Source organism: Pongo pygmaeus, chromosome Y, assembly GCF_028885625.2.
Source record: "Pongo pygmaeus isolate AG05252 chromosome Y, NHGRI_mPonPyg2-v2.0_pri, whole genome shotgun sequence".
Taxonomy (NCBI): Eukaryota; Metazoa; Chordata; class Mammalia; order Primates; family Hominidae; genus Pongo; species Pongo pygmaeus.
In genome coordinates, this window is record NC_072397.2 from 38859620 (window position 1) to 38880075 (window position 20456).

Genomic DNA, 20456 nt, shown 5'->3' on the forward strand with positions numbered 1-20456 from the left:
TAAATCAATGTTGAGAAATATATATGCATAAACATATAGATAAAAAAGAAGAAATGTAAAATTTATAACATGAATGTACAAAAAAAGAAGCAGAAAAAGTGTAAACTAAAGTAGAGTACTTTTATAAAAAATATGGCATAGTAAAGGAAGCTGGCTTCAATTGCCTCCAACCCTAACCCTCCAAGAACACCCACAGAAAAACCAAGTATATAGAGCTGAGATTATCACCATCAATAACGCAGAGCTCAAAATTGAGAATGAGGCTGCTCCTAGGGTGACAGAGAAGTGAAAAAACCAGGCAAAGGGTAAAAAATTTGGCCTCTTATATTCATGACACTTGCCCCTAGTCTGCTGACAACCAAGTGTGAAAAAAAAGAAAAATGGTGGGTAGCCAAGATGGACAAATAGGAAAGTCTCTGGTCTACAGCTCCCAGCATGAGTGACACAGAAGAAGGGTGATTTCTCCATTTCCATCTGAGGTACTGGGTTCATCTCACTAGGGAGTGCCAGACAGTGGGCGCAGGACAGTGGGTGCAACCCACCATGCACTAGCTGAAGCATGGCGAGGCATTGCTTTACTCAGGAAGTGCAACATGTCAGGGAGTTCCCGTTCCCAGTCAAAGAAAGGGGTGACAGATGGCACCTGGAAAATAGGGTCACTCACAGCCTAATATTGCACTTTTCTGATGGGTTTAAAAAATGGCGCACCAGGAGATTATATCCCACACCTGGCTCAGAGGGTCCTATGCCCATGGAGTCTCACTGATTGCTGGCACAGCAATCTGAGATCAAACTGCAAGGCAGCATCGAAGCTAGGGAAGGGGCACGCGCCATTGCCCAGGCTTGCTTACGTAAAGAAAGCAGCCAGGAAGTTCGAACAGGGTGGAGCTCAGCACAGCTCAAGGACGCCTGCCTGCCTTTGTAGGCTCCACCTCTGGGGGCAGGGCACAGACAAACAAAAAGACACCAGTAACCTCTGCCGACTTAAATATCCCAGTCTGACAGCTTTGAAGAGAGCAGTGGTTCTCCCAGCATGTATCTGGGGATCTGAGAATGGGCAGACTGCCTCATCAAGAGAGTTCTTGACCCCTGAACCCCAAGCAGTCTAACTGGGAGGCACCTCCCAGTAGGGGCAGACTGACACCTCAAACGGCCAAGTACTCTTCTGAGACAAAACTTCCAGTGGAATGATCAGACAACAGCATTCATGGTTAACAAAAATCTGCTGTTCTGCTGATACTCAGGCAAACAGGGTCTGGAGTGGAACTCTAGCAAACTCCAACAGACCTGCAGCTGAGGGTCCTGTCTGTTAGAAGGAAAACTAACAAACAGAAAGGACATCCACACCAAAAACCCATCTGTACATCACCATCATCAAAGACCAAAAGTAGATAAAACCACAAAGATGGCATAAAAACAGAACAGAAAAACTGGAAACTCTAAAAAGCAGAGCACCTCTCCTCCTCCAAAGGAACGCAGTTCCTCTCTAGTAACGAAACAAAGCTGAGGGGGAATGACTTTGACGAGTTGAGAGAAGAAGGCTTCAGACGATCCAACTACTCCGAGCTACAGGAGGAAATTCAAACCAAAGGCAAAGAAGTTAAAAATTTTGAAATAAATTTAGATGAATGTATAACTAGAATAACCAATACAGAGAAGTGCTTAAAGGAGCTGGTGGAACTGAAAGCCAAGGCCCGAGAAGTATGTGAAGAATTCAGAAGCCTCAGAACCCAATGCAATCAACTGGAGGAAAGGGTATCAGTGAAGGAAGATGAAATGAATGAAATGAAGTGAGAAGGGAAGTTTAGAGAAAAAGGAATAAAAAGAAATGAACAAAGCCTCCAAGAAATATGGGACTATGTGAAAAGACCAAATCTACATCTTATTAGTGAAGCTGAAAGTGACAGAGAGAATGGAACCAACTTGGAAAACACTCTGCAGGATATGATCCAGGAGAACTTCCCCAATCTAGCAAGGCAGGCCAACATTCAGATTTAGGAAATACAGAGAATGCCACAAAGATACTCCTCGAGAAGAGCAACTCCAAGACACATAATTGTCAGACTCACCAAAGTGGAAATGAAGGAAAAAATGTAAAGGGCAGCCAGAGAGAAAGGTCGGGTTACCCACAAAGGAAAGCCCATAAGACTAACAGCGGATCTCTCGGTAAAATCTCTAAAAGCCAGAAGAGACTGGGAGCCAATATTCAACATTCTTAAAAAAAAGAATTTTCAACCCAGAATTTCATATCCAGCCAAACTAAGCCTCATAAATGAAGGAGAAATAAAATGCTTTACAGAAAAGCAAATGCTGAGAGATTTTGTCACCACCAGGCCTGCCTTAAAAGAGCCCCTGAAGGAAGGAAGCACTAAACATGGAAAGGTTCAACTGGTACCAGCTGCTGCAAAATCATGCGAAAATGTAAAGACCATCGAGACTAGGAAGAAACTGCATGAACTAATAAGCAAAATAACCAGCTAACATCATAATGACAGGATAAAATTCACATATAACAATATTAACTTTATATGTAAATGGATGAAATACTCCAATTAAAAGACACAGAATGGCAAATTGGATGAAGAGTCAAGACCCATCAGTGTGCTGTATTCAGGAAAACCATCTCATGTGCAGAGAAACAAATAGGCTCAAAATAAAAGGATGGTGGAAGATCTACCAAGCAAATGGAAAACAAAAAAAGGCAGGGGTTGCAATCCTAGTCTCTGATAAAACAGACTTTAAACCAACAAAGATCAAAAAAGACAAAGAAGACTATTACATAATGGTAAAGAGATCAATTCAACAAGAAGAGCTAACTATTCTAAATATATATGCACCAAATACAAGAGCACCCAGATTCATAAAGCAAGTACTGCTTGACCTACAAACAGACTTAGACACCCACACAGTAATAATGGGAGAATTTAACATCCCACTGTCAACATCAGACAGATTAATGAGACAGAAAGTTAACAAGGATACCCAGGAATTGAACTCAGCTCTGCACCAAGTGGACCCAATAGACATCTACAGAACTCTCCACCTGAAATCAACAGAATATACATTTTTTTCAGCACCACAACACACCTATTCCAAAATTGACCACATAGTTGGAAACAAAGCTCTCCTCAGCAAATGTAAAAGATCAGAAATTATAACAAACTATCTCTCAGATCGCAGTGCAATCAAACTAGAACCCAGGAGTAAGAAACTCACTCAAAACAACTCAACTACATGGAAACTGACCAACCTACTCCTGAATGATTACTGAGTACATACAGAAATGAAAGCAGAAATAAAGATGTTTTTTGAAACCAACGAGAACAAAGACACAACATACCAGAATCTCTGGGACACATTCAAAGCAGTGTGTAGAGAGAAATTTATAGCACTAAATGCCCACAAGAGAAAGCAGGAAAGATCCAAAGTTGACACCCTAACATCACAATTAAAAGAAGTAGAAAAGCAAGAGCAAACACATTCAAAAGCTAGCAAAAGGCAAGAAATAACTAAAATCAGAGCAGACCTGAAAGAAATAGAGACACAAAAGATGCTTGAAAAATTAATGTATCCAGGATCTGGTTTTTTGAAAGGATCAACAAAATTGATAGAGTGCTAGCAAGACTAATAAAGAAGAAAAGAGAGAAGAATCAAATAGACGCAATAAAAAATGATTAAGGGGATATCACCACCGATCTCACAGAAATACAACCTACCACCAGAGAATAATACAAACACCTACACAAATAAACTAGAAAATCTAGAAGAAATGGAGAAATTCCTTGACACATACACCTTCCCAAGACTAAACCAGGAAGAAGTTGAATTCCTGAATAGACCAATAACAAGCTCTGAAATTGTGGCAATAATCAACAGCTTACCAACCAAAAAGAGTCCAGGACCAGATGGATTCACAGCCGAATTCTACCAGAGGTAAAAGGTGGAACTGGCACCATTCCTTCTGAAATTATTCCAATCAATAGAAAAAGAAGGAATCCTCCCTAACTCATTTTATGAGGTCAGCATCATCCTGATACCAAAGCCGGGCAGAGACACAACAAAAAAAGACTTTTAGACCAATATCCTTGATGAACATTGAGGCAAAAATCCTCAATAAAATACTGGCAAACAGAATCCAGCAGCATATCAAAAAGCTTATCCACCATGATCAAGTGGGCTTCATCCCTGGGATGCAAGGCTTGTTCAATATAAGCAAATCAATAAACGTAATCCAGCATATAACCAGAACCAAAGACAAAAACGACACGATTATCTCAACAGATGCAGAAAAGGCCTTTGACAAAATTCAACAACCCTTCATGCTAAAAACTCTCAGTAAATTAGGTATTGATGGGACGTATCTCAAAATAATAAGAGCCATCTATGAAAAACACACAGCCAATATCATACTGAATGGGCAAAAACTGGAAGCATTCCCTTTGAAAACTGACACAAGACAGGGATGCCCTCTCTCACCACTTCTATTCAACATAGTGTTGGAAGTTCTGGCAAGGGCTATTAGGCAGGAGAAGGAAATAAAGATTATTCAATTAGGAAAAGTGGAAGTCAAATGGTCCCTCTTTGCAGATGACATGATGGTATATCTAGAAAACCCCATTGTCTCAGCCCAAAATCTCCTCAAACTGATACACGATTTCAGCAGTCTGAGGATACAAAATCAATGTAAAAATATCACAAACATTCTTATACACCAATAACAGACAAACAGAGAGCCAAATCATGAGTGAACTCCCATTCACAATTGCTTCAAAGAGAATAAAATACCTAGGAATCCAACTTACAAGGGACATGAAGGACTTCTTCAAGGAGAACTACAAGCCACTGCTCAATGAAATGAAAGAGGATACAAAGAAATGGAAGAACGTTCCATGCTCATGAGAAGGAAGAGTCAATATCGTGAAAATGACCATACTGCCAAAAGTAATTTATAGATTTGATACCATCCCCATCAAACTACCAATAACCTTCTTCACTGATTTGGAAAAATCTACTTTAAAGTTCATATGGAACCAAAAAAGAACCCGAATCACCAAGTCAATACTAAGCCAAAAGAAAAAAGCTGGGAGCTTCATGCTACCTGACTTCAAACTATACTACAAGACTGCAGTAACCAAAACACCATGGTACTGGTACCAAAACAGAGATATAGACCAATGGAAGAGAACAGAGCCCTCAGAAATAACTCTGCATATCTACAACTATCTGATCTTTGACAAACCTGAGAAAAACAAGAAATGGGGAAAGGATTCCCTATTTAATAAATGGTGCTGGAAAAACTGGCTAGCCATATGGAGAAAGCTGAAACTGGATCCCTTCCTTATACAAAAATTAATTCAAGATAGATTAAAGACTTAAACATTAGTCCTAAAACCATAAAAATCCCTAGAAGAAAACCTATGCATTACCATTCAGGACATAGGCATGGACAAGGACTTCATGTCTAAAACACCAAAAGCATTGGCAACAAAATCCAAAATTGACAAATGGGATATAATTAAACTAAAGAGCTTCTGCACAGCAAAAGAAACTACCATCAGAGTGAACAGGTAACCTATAAAATGGGGCAAAATTTTTGCAACCTTCTCATCTGACAGAAGGCTAATATTCAGAATCTACAATGAACTCAAACAAATTTACAAGAAAAAAACAAACAACCCCATCAAAAAGTGGGCAAAGGACGTGAACAGACACTTCTCAAAAGAAGACATTTATGCAGCCAAAAAACACATGAAAAAATGCTCATCATCACTGGCCATCAAAGAAATGCAAATCAAAACCACAATGAGATGCCATCTCACACCAGTTAGAATGGCGATCATTAAAATGTCAGGAAACAACAGGTGCTGGAGAGGATGTGGAGAAATAGGAACACTTTTACACTGTTTGTGGATAGCCATCCCATTACTGTGTACATACACAAAGGACTATAAATCATGCTGCTATAAAGACACATGCACACATATGTTTATTGCGGCACTTTTCACCATAGCAAAGAATTGGAACCAACCCAAATGTCCAACAACGATAGACTGGATTAAGATAATGTGGCCTATATACACGTTGGAATACTATGCAGCCATAAAAAATGATGAGTTTGTGTCCTTTTTAGGGACATGGATGAAATTGGAAATCAACATTCTCAGCAAACTATCGCAAGGACAAGAAACCAAACACCACATTTCTCACTCATAGGTGGGAATTGAACAATGAGAACACATGGACACAGGAAGGGGAAAATCACACTCTGAGGGCTGTTGTGTGGTGGAGGGAGCGGGGAGGGATAGCATTAGGAGATATACCTAATGCTAAATGATGAGTTAATGGGTGCAGCACATCAACATGGCACATGTATACATACGTAACTAACCTGCACGTTGTGAACATGTACCCTAAATCTTAAAGTATAATAAAATAAAATAAAATAGAATGAAATAAAACAAAATACTCTTCTATACTCACTAAAAAAAAGGAAAAAAAGAAAAAAGCAAAAAAACTCCTCTGACTCTTGGTTACTACACTGAATAAAATAAAGTTGAAGTGGATGGAAAGATTCCCCATCACTGTGGATTCCCTGGCAGGAGACTTATTCTTATCTTCACCCAAGGAAGCCCTGAGAGTGCTGAAAAGAGAAAAACAAAAACAAAAAGAAAAAAACCTAAGGACAACCAGGCATGAAGTAGAAAGCCAGGACTAACATCTCCAGCCTGGATTTCTCAGTTACAGAAGATGTCAACCCTGAGTGCCTGCACAGCATTACCATAAGGTAGGAGGTATATTGCATAATTTCCTTGATCACAAACCTATAGAGAGCCTTCCCACACTCTTAGGATATCCCTTTCAAAATCTCTCAGATAGGAGACTGGCAGTGTTTCAAAGTTTGTTAGAGCTGAGATAAACCTGGGCTTAAGGCACTATCTACTGCCAAAACAGAGGTATTGACCTAGCCAAAATCAAGCAAACAATACCCCACAATACTTATGTCTTAAAGAAAACTCAAAATGCAAAATAAGACATAGAAAACAGTAAACTAAATAACTAGTCCTTCAATAAAAAGATATAGATGTATAACTACAAGAAATAATATCAAACAGGAAATTATAACCTCCCTAAATGGACAAAGCATAAACCATTGACCAATGCTAATTAAGGAGATGGCTCTCAGTGTTTATTGGATCAAGAATTCATGTTATCAGTTTTCAGGAAACTCAGATCTCTAAAACAACACAGAAAAGGAACTGATACACTTCTGAAAGAAACTTTTAAAAATGGACTGAAATTATTTAAAAATAAAGAGTCCCGGAACTGAGAACTATACTGGTTGAAGTGGAAAAATCAGAAGGCTTTCAACCGCAGAATAGATCAAACAGAATAAAGAATCAGTGAGCTCTAAAATGAGTTATTAGGACCAGGTGTGCAGGTTCAGGCCTGTAATCACAGCACTTTGTGAGGCTGAAATGGGTTGATCACTTGAGGTTAGCAGTTCAAGACCAGTTTGGACCAGTGAAACCCTGATGTTTCAGGAAGTCAGTGTGGTGCCATTGAACTCCAGCCTGGGCAACACAAAGAGGCTTTTTCCAAAAAAAAAAAAAAAAAATGCAAAAGAAAAAAGAAAATAAAAGTAAATTAATATAGGTTATTAAGAAATTCACAAAGAACGAAACAGAAAAACAATCAAAAAGAACAAAGACTATTTACCAGATATACACAATTACCTTAAATAAGCAAATCTAAGATTTAGTAATATTCGTGAAAGAGTTCAGCAAAAGGAATGTATATACAGCATATTCAAGTTAATAATAACAACTTTCAAAAATTTGAGGGAAATATAAATATGTAGGTTCAGAAAGATCGTAGTCAACAAAAAAGATTAATACCACATAAAACTACCCCACAACAAACAAGAATAAAACTCTTGCTCCAGTCACCACTGCCAGCTTGCTCACCTTGTTGTTCTGCGGCTCCGCTATCCCACTCTTCTGCCCATTGCAATAGAAGAAGTGATCGTCATGCTGCTCATTGACAATGGCTCTGGCATGTGCAAAACTGGCTTTGCTAGGGATGACGCTCCCTGAGCCATGTTTCCCTCCATCGTGGGGTGCCCCCGACACCAGAGAATGATGGTGGACATGGGCCCGAAGGACACCTACATGGGCAACAAAGCCCAGAGCAAGCACAGCATCCTGACCCTGAAGTACCCCATCAAGTATGGCATCATCACCAACTGGGACAACATGGAGAAGATCTGGCACCACTTCTACAATAAGCTGCATACGGCCCCAGAAGAGCAGCCAGTGCTGCTAACCAAGGAACCCCTGAGCCCCAAGGCTAACAGAGAGAAGATGACTCAGATTATGTTTGAGACCTTCAACACCCAAGCCATGTGGCCATCTGAGATGTGCTGTCCCTCTATGCCTTTGGGTGCACCACTGGCATTGTCATGGACTCTGGACACAGGGTCACCAACACAGTGCCCTTCTAGGAGAGCTACTAACTTCCCCATGCCATCCTGTGTCTGGACTTGGTTGGTTGGGACTTGACTGAGTACCTCATGAAGATCCTCAACAAGCTAGGCTACAGCTTCACCACCACAGACGAGTGGGAAATCATGCACAACATCAAGGAGAAGCTGTGCTAGGTCTCCCTGAACTTCAAGCAGGAGATGGCCACTGCCACATCCTCCTCTTCTTTGGAGAAGGGCTACAAACTGCTGGATGGCCAGGTCATCACCATTGACAAGGAGCGGTTCCGGTGTCCAGAGGTGCTGTTCCAGCCTTCTTTCCTGGGCATGGAATCTTGCAGCATCCATGAAACCACCTTCAACTCCATCATGAAGTGTGATGTGGACATCCGCAAAGACCTGTATGCCAACACGGTACTATCTGGCAGCACCACCATGTACCCAGGCATTGCCGTCAGGATGCAGAAGGAGATCACTGCCCTGGCTCCCAGCATCATGAAGATTAAGATCATTGCACCCCCAGAGCGCAAGTACTCAGTGTGGATTGGTAGCTCCATCCTGACCTCACTGTCCACCTTCCAGCAGTTGTGGATTAGCAAGCAGGAGTATGATGAGTTGGGCTCCTCCATCATCCACCACAAATGCTTCTAAATGGACTAAGCAGATGTGTAGCATTTGCTGCATGGGTTAATACAGAAGTATAAATTTGCCCTTGGCAAATGCGTACACCTCATGCTAGCCTCATGAAACTGGAATAAGCCTTTGAGAAGAAATTATCCTTGAAGATTGTATCTGATACTAAAACTGGATCATAGAACTTGTTGCTGATTTTGACCTTGTATTCAAGTTAATTGTTCCCCTTGGTATTTGTTTAATACTGTGTACATATCTTTGAGTTCAAACTTTAGTGCACATTGCATGGACATTTCGCGACTGAGGTAAGAATGTACTTGTGGAAGACAAGCCTGTGGCTTGGTGAGTCTGCATGGCCAGCAGTCTCTGATCTGTGAAGTGTATTAATGTATCAGGTCTGAGTGTTCTGGGATTTCTCTAGAGGCTGGCAAGGACTCCTGACCTAGTTGCTTCTGTCCTGCCTGTCTGTCACGGTTGGAAAGTCCAAGCCATAGGACCCAGTTTCCTTTCTTAGCTGATGTTTTTTGCCAGAACACCGTGGGCTCTCACTTGCCTTGATTTGGAAGCAGTTTGCATTTACACTTGTAAGTGTATTCATCCTTTTAATTTATGTAAGATTTTTTGTATGAAATTCTAGATTCTGTAAAGACATGACAATAAATTTTTGTTTTCTACTGTTATATGAGAACGTTAGGCCTCAGCAACACATCATTGTGTAAGGAAAAATAAAAATGCTGCCAAAAGAAAGAATCAAGCTCCCAAAGGTTGAGAAACAAAGAAAATTCTAAAAGCACTAACGGAAAATAAACAAAAAAATGGAGGAGCTTGAAATCACTCGGCAAAAGACTTGTCACCAATATGATTTTAAGGAAGACACAGTATTAAAAGATATAAATTGTGATTTCAAAAACATCATTGGAACAGAGGATAAATGTCTACAGATTTTATGTGACAAAAGTTGTCAGCTTAAGCTAGTTGATTATTAACTATTAGATGTTTTCTCTGAGCCTTTGAAGACCATCAAAAACTACAGCAGCAACACTAATGATAAAAACAAAGCAGTCAAAGTTTATCACTACTGAAGATATTTAAATGCGAAACATTTAAAAGCAGACATGGGAGGAAGAAGGGAAAAAATGATGTATGACTCAATCAGAAACAACTAACAAGATAACAGTAGTAAGAACTTACTTATCAATAATTATCTTGAATGCAAATGAATTAAATTGTGTGATTAAAAGATGTGGAGTGACCAAATGCATTTTAAAAATGGGATTCAACTACATTTTACCCATGAGACCCACTTAATCTTTAAGGACAAACAAGGGCTGGAAATGAAGGAATAGAAGAAGATACTGCTATGCAAATGGTAATAAAAAATTAGGAGTGGCTATACTCCTATCTATAAAAGAGATTTCAATTCAAAACCTGTCATAAGACCAAGAAGGTCATCATTTAATAATAAAACAATCAATTCATCAAAAGGTTATAACAATTATATATATACATCTGCACTCAACATTGGAGCACCTAAATATTTAAAGCAAATATAAATAGAAATGAAGAAGAAAACGGCAATAAAATAATTGTAGGAAATTTCAGTACCTCAATTAATACAAGGAATAGATAAACTCGACAGAAAATTAATAAGAAAATGCCAGACTTAATTTTAACTAAATGAACCCACAGACATATACAGAACTTTTCATCTTGTAGCAGCCAAATATATATTTTGCTGTAACATGCCTGGAGGATTCTCTAAGATAGACCATCTGCTAGGCCATAAAACAAGTCTTAACAAAGTAAGATGGCTAAAAACATATTTAATATTTTTTCAGACTGTCATGGTAGCAAACCAAAAATCAGTAAGAGGAGAAATCTTAAAAAAACAAAACAAAACAAAACAAAAAACACCTAGCAGATAATGAATTTTTTTTTTTTTTGAGACAGAGTCTCGCTTTGTTGCCCAGGATGCAGTGCAGTGGCACAATCTCAGCTCACCGCAAGCTCCGCCTCCCAGGTTAACACCGTACTCCTTCCCCAGCCTCCCGAGTAGCTGGCAATATAGGCGACTGCCACCATCCCCAGCTAATTTTTTGTATTTTTAGGAGAGACACGATTTCACCGTGTTAGTCAGGATGGTCTCGATCTCCTGACCTCATGATCTTCCCGCCTCGGCCTCCCAAAGTTCTGAGAATACAGGCATGAACTACTGCCCCACAGCCTACATGACATTTTTAAAACATTGCTCCTAAATAATGAATTGATGAAAAGAAACATAAAAAGAAAAATTCATAAATATCTTGAGACAAATAATAGTGGAAACACAACATACCTAAACCTATGGTGTGCAGTGAAGCAGCATTATGATGGAAAATTACAGCAATAAATGCATACATTAAAAAAATAAAGATACCAAATAAGCAACATCTCATTGTATCTAAGAAACTAGAAGGAAAAACAACGAACTTCAAAATTAGCACAATGAATAAAATAATAATTAAAACAGAAACAAATCAAATAGGGAACATAAACATCTGATGAGAAAAAAAAAAGGCAGCCAAATTATAAAGCAATAAGTAAAGTTATCTCTCTTTGCAGATGACAAACTCCTATATGTAAAGACAGTTCAAATATTCTATTTAAGAAACTGTTAGAACCAATGAACAAATTTGGTAACATTATCGTACAAATAATTACCTAACTGAAAAAGAATTCAAGAAACTCATCTGACTATAAGTATATCAAAGAAATTAAATAATTTAAAAAAAGGTAACCAGAAAGTAAAAGATCTCTCCATTGAAAACTATGAGACATTGATAAAAGCAATTTAAGAAGAAAAAAAATAAATGGAAAGATTATCTATGCTTATGGATTGGGAGAGTTAATATTGTTAAAATATTTATAGCATCAAAAGCAATAGACAGATGAAATGCGATCCATCAAAATTTCAATGGCATTCTTCACAGAAATAGAAAACAAAATACAAAACTTGTATAGCTATATAGAGAGCCATAAATTGTGAAAACAATTCTTGAGAAAGAAAAAAAGTAGGAAGAATCACACGACCTTATTTGAAATTGGCATGAACACAGAAACATGACCAAATGAACAGAACAGAACATCCAAGCATATGTAGTCAATTAGTTTTACAAATCTGCAGCAAAATCGTAAAATGAGAAGAGGGATCATGTTTTCTATGAATAGTGTTGGGAAAACTAGATTTCCACATGCAAAAGAACAAAATTGTATCCACATTTTACATCATACACAAAAATCAAACGAAGATAAGTTGAAAAATCCTAAATGTAAGACTGCAACCTCTAAAACACCTAGAAGAGAACATAGAAAAAAGCTCACGAACGATGGCTTTGGTAATAATTATTTTGAATAGCATATTAAAAATTCAGTCCACATATACTAAAACAAATGAGCAACACTACATCAAATGAAAAAGGAATCAATCGACCAAATACAATAGCCTAAATATTGGGGAAAATGTTTTCAAGCTATATATCTGATGATGGGTTAAGATCTAAAGTTTATGAAGAAATTGTAAGTGGGAAAGAAAGTTTCTGGGGTGCCGGTTGATTTGATCTTCCCTGTGTGAGACACCCACGGGGAGCCAGGGGTGGCTTCTGAGGAGAAAATCTCCTTATTGCCTTCATGTCTTTTTCCCTGAGAGCACAACCACACAGCGCATTCCACTGGTTGCCGAGGGAGATAACACTCCCTTGAAGCAGTGGAGTATAATCAAACATCTTGGCTCTTCCTGAAACCTGTTCCCACCCGTTTCAGTCCTGATAAGTTAAAGATCTTAAGTAGTTTAGCCACATGCCTTTGCTCAAGGGAATTCACAGAAACCACCAGTGCTATACATCTTACTCAATGACTTACGAGTTCACCTTCACTGATAAATCCTTTTCCTCATTCCTTCCGCTCCCTCCCAGCTACCCTAAGAACAAAGAGCTTGTAGACCACTAAATTAGGTGAAGCCTTACAGCTTTGGGCCTTGAGCAAGCCTCTGATGCTCTGGGGCCCTGGACCTGCCTTTTAAATGCTTATTCTCTCTCTTTCTAACTCCTTTGTCTCCCCCAGACTCAAGGTACCTGCGGGGTGTTGTGGGACTGTTTTCCCCAACATTGTGCAACTCAACAGTAGCAAAACAAATAAACATATTAAAAGTTGAGCAAAAGCTCTGAATTGACATTTCTCCAAGGAACATATAAAAATGGGCAACAGGTATTTAAAACATATTCAACATCATTAATCATCAGAAAAAATTGAAATCAAAGGTACTTTGAGACGTTACATAACTCACATCAGGATGGCTATTATTAAAAACTCAAAAGATCACAAAGGTTGCCTAGGATGTATAGAAAATGAAACTCATGTACAGTGTTGTTGGTAATGTGTAGCAATTATAAAAATTGGTATGGAGGTTTCCAGAAAATTAAAAACAAACCTACTTATGCCTCAACAACTCTTCCTTTAGACATATAACCAAACGAAATCCCTACCCCATAGAGATATTTGCACTCTCATATTCATTGAATCATTATTAACAGTACCTAAAATATGGAAACAACCTTGTTGTCCAGTACAAAGAAACGTTATTTAGCCCTAAGCAAGAATGAGATCTTGCCATTTGCCCCACCATGGAGGAGCTTGGGGGTAACTATGCTACGTGAAATAAACCAGGCACAGAAAGAAAAATATTTATAATCACACATATGCAACAGAAGGGAGGGTGGTGCCAGGCTTTTTTTTTTAATGAGTTCTCAAAGGCTAATAAAAAAAATCTCCCTCCTTATCACAAGAATGACACTAAGCTCTTCATAAACTATCCACCCCCATGACCTGAGCATCTCTCACTCAACCTCTCCTCCAACACTGGGGATCAAATTTCAGCATAGTTTGTAAAAGCAAATATCCGAACTATAGCAGTAACTATGTGAGATTAGAAATATGTTAATTTGTTCCAGTATAGTCGCCTTTGAAATAGCAATATGTATCCCATAGCATATGTTGTACATATGAAATGAACATAATAGGATGCATTTTTATTTATTTATTTATTTTTAAATTTTTATTATACTTTAAGTTCTAGGGTACGTGTCTACAGTATGTAGGTTTGAACATAGGTATTCGTGTGCCATGTTGGTTTGCGGCACCCATCAACTCATCATTTACATGAGGTATTTCTCCTAATGCTAATCCTCCCCCAAATCCCTACCCCCTACTCCCCGACAGGCCCTGGAGTGTGATTTTCCTTGCCCTGTGTCCAAGTGATCTCATTGATCAATTCCCACCTATGAGTGAGAATATGTGATGTTTGGTTTTATGTCCTTGTGAAAGTTATCTGAGAATGTTGGTTTCTAGCTCATTCATGTCTCTGCAAAGGACATAAACTCATCCTTTTTTATGGCTGCATAGTATTCCATGGTGTATATGTGCCACATTTTCTTAATACAGTCTATCATTGATGGATATTTGGCTGGTTTCCAAGTCTTTGCTGTTGTAAATAGTGCCACAATAAACAAACGTATGCATGTTTCTTTACAATAGCATGATTTATAATCCTTTGGGTGTCTATGCAGTAATGGGATTGGTGAATCAAATGGCAATTCTAGTTTTAGATCCTTGAGGAATCACCACACTGTCTTCCAGAGTGGTTGAACTAATTTACACTCCCACCAACAGTGTAAAAGTATTCCAATTTCTCCACATCTACTCCAGCATCTGACTCTTTAATGATCGCCATTCTAAGGGGCATGAGATGGTATCTCATTTTGGTTTTCATTTGCATTTCTCTGATGACCAATGATGATGAGCATTTTTCCCTGCTTCTGTTGACTGCATAGATGTCATCTTTTGAGAAGTGCCTGTTCTTATCCTTTGCCCACCTTTTGATGACTTTTTTTTCATATAAATTTGTTTGTGTTCTTTGTTGATTCTGGATATTAGTTCTTTGTTGGATGGGTAGATTGCCAAATTTTCTCCCATTCTGTAGGTTTCCTGTTTACTCTGATGGCAGTTTCTTTCACTGTGCAGAAGCTCTATAGTTTCATTAGATCCTATTTGTCTATTTTCACTTTTCTTGCCGTTGCTTTTGGTGTTTTAGTCATGAAGTCCTTGACCATGCCTATGTTCTTAATGGTATTGCCTAGGTTTTCTTCTAGGTTTTTTATGGTTTTAGGTTTAACATTTAAGTGTTTAATCCATTTTGAATTAATTTTTATGTAAGGTGTAAGGAAGGGATCCAGTTTCAGCTTTCTACAAATGGCTAACCACTTTTCCCAGCACAATTTGCTAAATAAGGAGTCCTTTCCCCATTTATTCTTTTTGTCAGATATGTCAAAAATGAGATGATTACAGATGTATGGTGTTATCTCTGAGGTCTGTCTTCTGTTCCATTGGTCAATATATCTGTTTTGGTATCAGTACCATGCTGTTTTGTTTACCATAGCCTTGTACTATAGTTTCCAGTCAGGTAGCATGATGCCTCCAGCTTTGTTGTTTTTGCTTAAGACTGTATTGGCAATGTGGCTTCTTTTTTGGTTCCATATAAACTTCAAGGTAGTTTTTTTCCAGTTCTCTGAAGAAAGTAATTGGTAGCTTGATCAGAATGGCATTGCATGTATAAATTACTTTGGACACTATGGCCATTTTCAAGATATTGATTCTTCCTATCTATGATCATAGAACATTCTCCCATTTGTTTGTGTCCTTTTTTATTTTGTTAAACAGTGTTTTGTAGTTCTCCCTGAAGAGGTCCCTCACATCCCTTGTAAGTTGGATTCCTAGGTATTTTATTCTCTTTGAAGCAATTTTAAATGGGAATTCACTCACGATTTTGCTCTCTGTTATTGGTGTATAGGAATGCTTGTGATTTTTGCACACTGATTTCTTATCCTGAGACTTTGCTGAAGTTGCTTATCAGCTTAAGTAGATTTTGGGCTGAGACAATGGAGTTTTCTCAATACACAATCATGTCATCAGAAAACAGGGACAATTTGACTTCCTCAATTCCTAATTGAATACTCTTTATTTCTTTCTCTTGCCTGATTGCCCTGGGCAGAACTTCCAACACTATGTTGAATAGGAGTCGTGAGAGAGGGCATCCTTGTTTTGTGCTGGTTTTCAATGGGAATGGTTCCAGTATTTGCCCACTCAGTATGATATTGGCTGTGGGTTTGTGATAAGCAGCTTTCATTATTTTGAGATACGCTCCATGAATACCTAGTTTATTGAGAGTTTTTTTAGCATGAAGCACTATTGAATTTTGTCAGAGGCCTTTTTTCTACCTGTTGAGATAATCATGTGGCTTTTGTCATTGGTTCTGTTTATGTGATAGATTACATTTATTGACTTGCATAAGTTGAAACACACTTACATTTCAGGGATGAAAATGACATGATAGTTGTGGATAAGCTTTTTGATGTGCTGCTGAATTCAGTTTACTGGTATTGTACTCAGGATTTTCGCATCGATGTTCATCACAGCTATTGGTCTAAAATTATCTTTTGTTGTTGTGTCTCTGCCAGGCCTTAGTATCGGAATGATGGTGACCTTATAAAATGAGTTAGGGAGGATTACTTCTTTTTTATTGATTAGGATAATTTCAGAAGGAATGCTACCATCTCCTCTTTGTACCTCCAGTAGAATTCAGCTGTGAATCCATCTGGTCCTGGATACTTTTTGGTTGGTAGGCAATTAATTATTGCCTCAATTTCAGAGCCTGATTTTGGTCTATTCAGAGATTCAACTTCTCCCTGGTTTAGTTTTTGTAGGGTGTATGTGTCCAGGAATTTATCCATTTATTCTATATTTACTAGTTTATTTGCATAGAGGTGTTTATGGTTTTCTCTGATGGTAGTTTGAATGTCTGAGGGACTGGTGGTGATATCCCCTTTATTTTATTTTTATTTAATTTAATTTTATTATTATTATGCTTTAGGTTTTATGGTACATGTGCGCAATGTGCAGGTTAGTTACATATGTATACCTGTGCCATGCTGGTGCGCTGCACCCACTAACTCATCGTCTAGCATTAGGTATATCTCTCAATGCTCTCCCTCCACCCTCCCCCCACCCAACAACAGTCCCTGGAGTGTGATGTTCCCCTTCCTGTGTCCATGTGTTCTCATTGTTCAGTTCCCATTTATGAGTGAGAACATGCGGTGTTTGGTTTTTTTCCTTGCAATAGTTTACTGAGAATGATGATTTCCAATTTCATCCATGTCTCTACAAGGGACAGGAACTCATCATTTTTTGTGGCTGCATAGTATTCCGTGGTGTATATGTGCCACATTTTCTTAATCCAGTCTATCCTTGTTGGACATTTGGGTTGGTTCCAAGTCTTTGCTATTGTGAATAATGCTGCAAAAAACATACGTGTGCATGTGTCTTTATAGCAGCATGATTTATAGTCCTTTGGGTATATACTCAGTAATGGGATGGCTGGATCAAATAGTATTTCTAGTTCTAGATCCCTGAGGAATCGCCACACTGACTTCCACAAAGGTTGAATTAGTTTACAGTCCCAACAACAGTGTAAAAGTGTTCCTATTTCTCCACATCCTCTCCAGCACCTGTTGTTTCCTGACTTTTTAATGATTGCCATTCTAACTGGTGTGAGATGGTATCTCATTGTGGTTTTGATATTCATTTCTCTGATGGCCACTGATGGTGAGCATTTTTTCATGTGTTTTTTGGCTGCATAAATGTCTTCTTTTGAGAAGTGTCTGTTCATGTCCTTTGCCCACTTTTTGATGGGGTTGTTTGTTTTCTTCTTGTAAATTTGTTTGAGTTCATTGTAGATTCTGGATATTAGCCCTTTGTCAGATTAGTAGGTTGTGAAAATTTACTCCCATTTTTTAGGTTGACTGTTCACTCTGATGGTAGTTTCTTTTGCTGTGCAGAAGCTCTTTAGTTTAATTAGATTCCATTGGTCAATTTTGGCTTTTGTTGCCATTGATTTTGGTGTTTTAGACATGAAGTCCTTGTCCATGCCTATGTCCAGAATGGTAATGCCTAGGTTTTCTTCTAGGGTTATTATGGTTTTAGGTCTAACGTTTAAGTCTTTAATCCATCTTGAATTGATTTTTGTATAAGGTGTAAGGAAGACATCCAGTTTCAGCTTTCTCCATATGGCTAGCCAGTTTTCCCAGCACCATTTATTAAATAGGGAATCCTTTCCCCATTTCTTGTTTTTCCCAGGTTGTCAAAGATCAGATTGTTTTAGATATGTGGTGTTATTTCTCAGGGCTCTGTTCTGTTCCATTGGTCTATATCTCTGTTTTGGTATGAGTACCATGCTGTTTTGGTTACTGTAGCCTTGTAGTATTGTTTGAAGTCAGGTAGTGTGATGCCTATTTGATTCTTCTCTCTTTTCTTCCTTATTAGTCTTGCTAGGGATCTATCCATTTTGTTGATCTTTAAAAAAAAAAAATAGTTCCCAGATTCATTGATTTTTTTAAAAGGTTTTTTGTTTTTCTATCTCTTTCAGTTCTGCTCTGATCTTTCTTATCTTTTGCCTTCTGCTAGCTTTTGAATTTGTTTACTCTTGATTCTCTATTTCTTTTCATTGTGATGTTAGACTGTCAATTTTAGATCTTTTCTGCTGTCTCTTGTGGGCTTTTAGTTCTATAAATTTCCCTCTACACACTGCTTTAAATGTGTCCAGAAATTATGGTACGTTGTGTTTTTGTTCACATTGACTTCAAAGAACATCTGTTTTTCTGCCTTCATTTCTTTACTTACCCAGCAGTCATTCAGGAACAAGTTGTTCAGTTTCCATGTAGTTCTGTAGTTTTGAGTGAATTTCTTAATGTTCGGTTATAATTTGATTGCACTGTGGTCTGGGAGACAGTTTGTTGTGATTTCTGTTCTTTTACATTTGCTTAGTAGTGCTTTATTTCCTATTATGTGGTCAATTTTAGAATAAGTGTGATGTGGTGCTGAGAAGAATGCATATGCTGTTGATTTGGGGTGGAGAATTCAATAGATGTCATTAGGTTTGTTTGTTGCAGAGCTGAGTTCAGGTCTTGGATATCCTTGTTAACATTCTGCCTCGTTGGTCTGTCTAATATTGATAGTGCAGTGTTAAAGTCTCCCATTATTATTGTGTGGTAGTGTAAGTCTCTTTGTAGGTCTATAAGGACTTGCTTTATGAATCTGGGTGCTCCTATATTGGGTGCATATATATTTAGGATACTTAGCTCTTCTTCATGAATTGATCCCTTTACCATATGCATGGCTTTCTTTGTCTCTTTTGATCTTTATTGCTTTAAAGTCTGTTTTATCAGAGACTAGGATTTCAACCCCTGCTTTTTTTTTTTCTTTCCATTTGCTTGGTAGGTCTTCTTCCTTCCCTTTATTTTGAGCCTATGTGAGTCTTTGAATGAGAGATGGGTCTCCTGAATACAAAACTTTGATAGGTCTCAACTCTTTATCCAATTTGCCAGTTTGTGTCCTTTAATTGGGGCATTTAGCCCATTTACATTTAAGGTTAATATTGTTATGTGTGAATATGATCCTGTCATTATGATGTTTGCTGGATAGTTTGCCCATTAATTGATACAGTCTCTTCATAGCATTGAAGGTCTTAACAATTTGTCCTGTTTTTGTAGTGGCTGGTACTGGTTGTTTCTTTCTATCTATAGTGCTTCCTTCAGGAGCTCTTTTAAGGCAGGCCTGGTGGTGACAAAATCTCTCAGCATTTGCTTGACTGTAAAGGATTTTATTTCTCCTTCACTTATAAAGCTTAGTTTGGCTAAATATGAAATTCTGCATTGAAATTCTTTTCTTTAAGAGTCTTGAATATTGGCCCCACTCTCTTCTGGCTTGTACGGTTTCTGCTAAGAGATCCACTGTTGGTCTGATAGGCTTCCCTTTGTGAGTAACTCAACTTTTTTCTCTGGCTGCCCTTAACACTTTTTCTTCATTTCAATCTTGGTGAACCTGACAGTTATGTGTCTTGGGGTTGCACTTCTCAAGGAGTATCTTCCCAATGTTATCTATATTTCCTGAATTTGAATGTTGGCCTGCCTTACTAAGTTAGGGAAGTTATCCTGTATAATATGCTGAAGAATGTTTTCCAATTTGGTTCCATTCTTTCCATCACTTTCAGGTACACCAGTCAAATATAGATTTGGTCTTTTCACTTAGTCCCCTATTTCTCAGAATATTGGTTTGTTTCTTTTTACTCTTTTTTTCTCTAACCCTGTCTTCTCACTTTATTTTATTGATATGATCTTCAGTCACTGACACTCTTTCTTCCACTTGATCATATCAGCTATTGAAGCTTGTGCATGTGTCATTAAGTTCTTGTGCCAGGCTT

General features: G+C 38.2%; 1 pseudogene; it reads left to right on the plus strand.

Annotated features, from left to right (window-relative positions):
- Positions 1 to 8009: 8009 nt before the first annotated feature.
- LOC129025921 (actin, cytoplasmic 2-like) lies at positions 8010 to 9243 on the plus strand (annotated as a pseudogene).
- The last annotated feature ends 11213 nt before the right edge of the window (positions 9244 to 20456 follow it).